Genomic DNA, 6000 nt, shown 5'->3' with positions numbered 1-6000 from the left:
CGTCATCAAAAATAGGACGATAGCGGTTTAGGTTATGAACGCATCACTGCATTCCACGGATTAGGACTTCGGTCTCCCCTCCAACTACCCAGCGGCACACAGATGCAAATTTTATAACGAAAAGAACCGTTCACTTACAGAGTCATATTTTCAGTTTTCATGGTGCTCTCTTGAATCTCCGCACACAACACAATACAATAGCGATATTTCTTGTTTACAAACATTGACGTCACATTTCTTTTGATATTCAAATTTGCCAACCAAGGAACAAAGGAAGTCATTGTTTCAACAGCCAATTGGGTTCTGGTTGGCATATTAATAGCAATAGGTGACGTCACGAGAAACATCGCTATAATGTATTTAACCACGTTATCGTCTAAGAGCACAAGTGCTCCATCTAATGGAAGTTTATTCAATAGTTGTCTGGGCGCACTTGTAGGTAAAAGAGTTCCTCGTAAAATTAAGATTAAATTTGGGAACGCAAAGATTAATACCATTTCCTCTTAAATTGTAAGACGTTTCCCTTATGCTAAAAAGGTCTAATGAATTTCGACTCTATATTCCTAATGCATTTAAATAAGAGGATCAGAGATTGCTGCTTTTTCCTACACTCTTAAGGGTCCAACTTACATATACTTAACACACAAGGGCATCATCTTACTGAAGATGACGTTTCAGTGAAGTTTCTTTTGTAAGGTGTTTTCTTGGCATTTTTTTCCACTGGAATGAGGCCACTTTAAAGAGGCGATTGATTCATTCTGACTTCTGCAGGTGTAAACGGTCGCTAGAGCAGCCATGACAAAATGTCGGAGAATTCAGAAACTTCTTCTGTTGAGAGCGGTTTCCGTCTTTTCAGTCAGTATTTCTTCACATGCTGTTGTACATTGCCTGTATACTAATGAGATAAAGTAAAACCCCTTACCCTTTTTGAGCCCTGCAAGAAGCATATGTCTTCAAATAAAAATATGGTACTGAGTTGCAACTTTCCAAAGGACTATGTGGAAACGTCAAAAGATGTTTGAATAGCTATTACAGTTGTATTGGCTTAATTTTACAAAATGAAATCCAACACTTCTCCTCAAGCTCACTTTAAACGTTTCCAAGTTTCAGAACCCTTACGCAAATCGCAAACATCTAGCAACCGTTAGGCTAACATTCGATATTTACGATATTTACGTAGACAGAACTGAAGCAAACATCATTTTTTTGTACGTTAAGAAATTCCGGGCAGTTTTACATAGTTATCCCTTTTTGTGCTTACAATTTTTTGCAGTGAAAATCCCAATCGCTATTCGATGGACTCGATGTTCTTCGTAGTGTTTTAGTTTACTTAAGGACAATGCCTACTAATTCAAAGGTATTTTTGCGCGGTTTACTGAATATGCGGGAAAAGCAGATCTTAACAAGCGTTATTGAAATCCAAAAAGAAAATTAGGGGTAACCAAGCATTTTTTGAAGATAATTAATCAACAATATTTGTAAAAAGATTTGAAATACAAAGCAAATGAATGTATGGCGTTCTTTTCCAAATTGAAGCTTAATTATCTCTGAAAAATTTTGGATACCAAGAGCACTTGCTAAGTTCTGTTTTCTCCGCATAGTTTTGAACCTCGCGAAAATATCCCTGTATTAATAAGCATCACCCATAGGAAATCCGAGTACCTCGAGATGCGCAGAATGTATGCGCAATAACAATAGTAGGCACCGTCCTTAACAAGTTTCGATGTTTTGGAACCTCTTAAGAAATCACATACACATTCTTGCTCTTGAACAGTTGTGTCACCAGTTTAAGAGAAAACCATTCTCCTCAGCATGTCAAGCCTGGTTCTAAACTGTCATCATCTATCGGTTGATTGAGACAAAATGGGCCTCATCTCGTCACCCCTTCTTGCGAAACACCAACCCCAACAAAACCGACACAAGCGGTAAAACGTGTGACAAACCACATAAACAAACCGACCTATCTGCGAAAAAACAGCTGCAACCACCAGAAAACTAAACACAGCAGGAGCAACAAGGAGAATGATCATTTGCCCGTATTGACAAACATTCCACCAAATGATAAAATGATCGTTCAGGGGAACAGCCAACGATATAAAAGAAGCAAAAAATACGTTCAAAATAGCCAACACAACAAGAGACAGCAAAGAAATGGTTTCCAGTCTGTTGACCATAGAATCACGAAAGGGCTTTGTCGTGGAGTGGTGAAGAAGAAACAAAACACAAAATAGACTCATGAGCACACGAGAAAGCATCAGGTCGCTGACATATGTTACCAAAAGGATAAGTGTCAGTCGGCGGCCGATCATGACACTCTCCCAGCTCAAGGACATTTTTCTGCCATTTTCATCCCTTTTGAACGAGTCATAAAGAACGCGTTCCACATAATATCTTGATAGTTCAATCGAAGATAGATTACCTAAGACCGCATCTCTTTCCCCGCGAAACAATGCCGTGAAAATCCAGTACAATAAGCATGGAAGAGGTAAGCAACAAGCCAGTAGAAAGCTTGCGACAGAAATCTTCTTATTGTATAACATAGAAGAACCCCAATACAGGACAACCACAAAAGGTCCAATGAAACAAAAAGCGAAAGCAATCAAAATGTATTGCCACCATTGAAGACAAGCGATGTTGCCATCCAAAAACAAACGCGATTCTGTGCCAATGGGAACACAGCGCAATACACTGAAGATGACAGAGGCCAGAGTTGTGTAACCTAGCAACAGTGTTCGTAAAATGCCGCCAATATAGGGACCAAAACATGGCGCTCCTTGACTCCGACACTTTCTTACTACCCAATGGAAAATGTACAACGCGCAAATCGTAATGAGTGTGCCAAATACGTAAGATGAATAAAATAGCTGCTTTGTCACCACAGTGAGGCCAGGAAAAGGACATATAAATCCATTTGAAGAAATTTTTTGCTGAAAGTTGAAAAGCCCAATCAAAGGCTCGACGACTCTTGTTTTAACATAGTCTTTTGAGCTCGTAATGACCAAGAGGTTTGCGGCTTGATAAAAGTAGAAAACGATCTTTATGTACCCTTTGTCATAGTCTTCCCGGTTTGCTGGAGTATCAACTTTACACCAGATGATTTGACGATAAATCCAGGATACAAAAGGCGGGCTAAACGTGAAGTATAACACCATGAGCGAGACATACAGTAAAACCAAAGGCCAAAACCAGTAATCATTGCATTCATCTGAAGGTCTGCATTTTGTAGAGTAAAGTGTCTCCGTGTAACCCTCTCTGCAATGTCCGCAAAGTTCCCCTGAACGGTTACCCTGGCAGTCATTGTATTCAGTGGATAGATTTATTTTGGAAGGAGAACGACAGTAACCCAAAGGACACAAGATAAACCTGAGTGTCGGAGGATTTCCATGCTCTTTAAAACCCCAAAAGTTTTGTTGGGAGATTATATTTTCGGAACAATTTGCGCCAAATGGGCACGGAAGACACTTAAATCCAGATTCTACATGGGTTCCAAGGGCGTAACCACGCTGAAGACTGTAAGAATTTTCTGAACATGAAGAGCAACGAACTCATAAGTTTCACTGGCGTTTACAGGACAAAAATGGAGAGAAAAAGTGAAATGAACAATATGCATTGAACTCCCAACAGGACAGTAAAATCTGTTGTTCTTGTTTTCAAGGTTGGTTACTCGAACGTTTCTAAACAACATTATTGGACTGACATTGACACTAAGATTTCGATAGGAACTGGAATTGACATCCATTAAAGTGTTGCTTAATTTCAGTTCTCTCAGATTTTCCACATGGAGGAAGGACCCTTTGGTGTATCTTGCCTGGAAATACTTCAAGTCATTCAAGGTTTGGCGGAAAACAGAGTCCTCAATCACAAGATCTACAGATCCAAATGCGGCGTAGATGTGCCCACCTCCAAACGAAGCGAAGTTGTCTTTGAAAGTGCAATTTCTGAAAAGAACCCGTTTTCCATGAAAGCCAAGAATACAGCGCCACCAATAAAAGCTGCATTTTTATCAAAGACGGTATCTTCTACCACTAAACCCCACTTTTGTGACGAGCATACACTACTTTCAGTTTGAAGAAACCCTTTCCCCTCACATTCCCGGTGCCATTTTGTGCTTCTTAATTGCCTCAGAAATATGGCGCCTCCATAAGTGACGAGACCTCCCTCGATGTGAGGATAATTTTCTACAAAACGAGAAGTCCTTATTTTGACACTTGCACAGCTTTCAGTCAACAAGTATATTGTTCCTCCCATTTCCATCGCTCTGCAATTCTTGAATGTAGTGTTTATGATTAAGAGTGAAATCGAAATATTAATATTTAGGGCGGCCCCATAGAGACCTGTCCATGCTGAGTACGTATCGCTACCTTCAACAAAAGAATCGTACAGTTCAAATACCTTTGTATTCGCCAAGAAGACCGTTGGGCCTTTGTTCTTCCGGAATCGAGATTTGTATATCTTTAACGTAGATAGTTGGGGGCTATACACGGCACCGCCATGTCCTTTATAGGCCCTGTTCCGTGTCATAAACACCTCTCTAAAGATAACAATTTCCTGATATTTTCCATCTATGTATAACGTAGCGCCATCGTATAACACTGAATTATCTGAAAATGTTGAGTTTTCCACAATAAAGATCAATTTGTCGTTTGCACGTAGTTTACAAGTAAAGCTTGCAGTGAAAAAAACTGCTCCGCCACCTAACCAATGTGCATGACAGCTTGTAAAATATGACTGACGTACATGTATAAATCCGTTTACAGCCTTGATATAGAAGGCGCCCCCACCATTCAAACCGAAACCATTCCTGAAAATACATTGAGTAATGTTGATCTCAAGGTGCTGCTCACTTTGGGTTTGGTGACGTATGTCGGCCTCTTCCTCTAATGAGCACGAGTGTTCAGCGACGCTCGACACATACACGGCTCCTCCACTTTGAGACCTAGCAATGTTGCCAATAAAGTTGCTGTTTCGTAGGGTGATACTAGAAGCGCCAAGACATTCTACAAATATTGCTCCACCTTGATCAGCAGAAGTGTTAAGAAACGATGAGTCAGAAATGTTGATTTTGCAAAATTTTCTACACGAGACAAATATGGCTCCACCACTTTCTCTGACGGTGCTTTCATACTGATAGCCAAGAAAAGTAGAAGTAAACACCTGCAACAGCACGGATGATGCATTTATGGCAAATGGTCGTCGCGAATTGTAGATCCCTCTAAAATTGTACTTGCGTGAGCTCAAGAATTTGCTTGAATTTATGAAGATTTTTGCAGCTGTGCTTTGAACGATGTATTCACCCTGGCTATTATCTGAGTCTGACAAAGGGGTGTTGCCAACAGATAAAACTTCCCTAAAGTGGATTGTTTGGTTTCCGTCACTTATCTTCTGGAAAACAAGACCTTTTAAGCTGAACTTGTTGTCCTTAAATGTGACATTTTCCAATTTTCCAATCACCAATCACCGACTGGTAGTTATCACATGATTCAGTGAATGAGATACAGGTGGAATCATTAGCCAAGACATTGCCACTTAAAACGGAATCTCTCAGTTTGAACGCTACGGGAATATTCTGCCTTGAAATTGCCCCCTTTGCATCATTGACAACAAATGATATGCAATGTTCATTCTTGGAAAAAGTACAGTTTGCAATTTGAATTGTCGAAACAACGGTATTGGTTTTCTCAAACTTGACACCATGCTTCATTCCCTCAAATTCACAGTTATTAATATCAGCAGAGGTATCCTGAAATATCACAATGGTTTCATTCAAAAATAGTCGCAATAAAGTTACGTTCATTTCCTGACGAGCTTGAGAACCACTGAAGATTAACCCCGTGTCTTCTGAGCATCGAATTTGAGGTTTAGGATTGCCATATCCTATAATTGACAGACTCTTGTTTATATAAATTCCTGGATCATCAAACTTTCCCGATTGACAAGAATAGGGATCTTTGTCGGTGTTTTTACCGTTTAAGTATATGTAATCACCCCGTGACGCGACAC

This window comes from Montipora foliosa, chromosome 4, assembly GCF_036669935.1.
Source record: "Montipora foliosa isolate CH-2021 chromosome 4, ASM3666993v2, whole genome shotgun sequence".
In the NCBI taxonomy this organism is placed as follows: Eukaryota; Metazoa; Cnidaria; class Anthozoa; order Scleractinia; family Acroporidae; genus Montipora; species Montipora foliosa.
Note: the sequence above shows the minus strand (reverse complement) of the source record.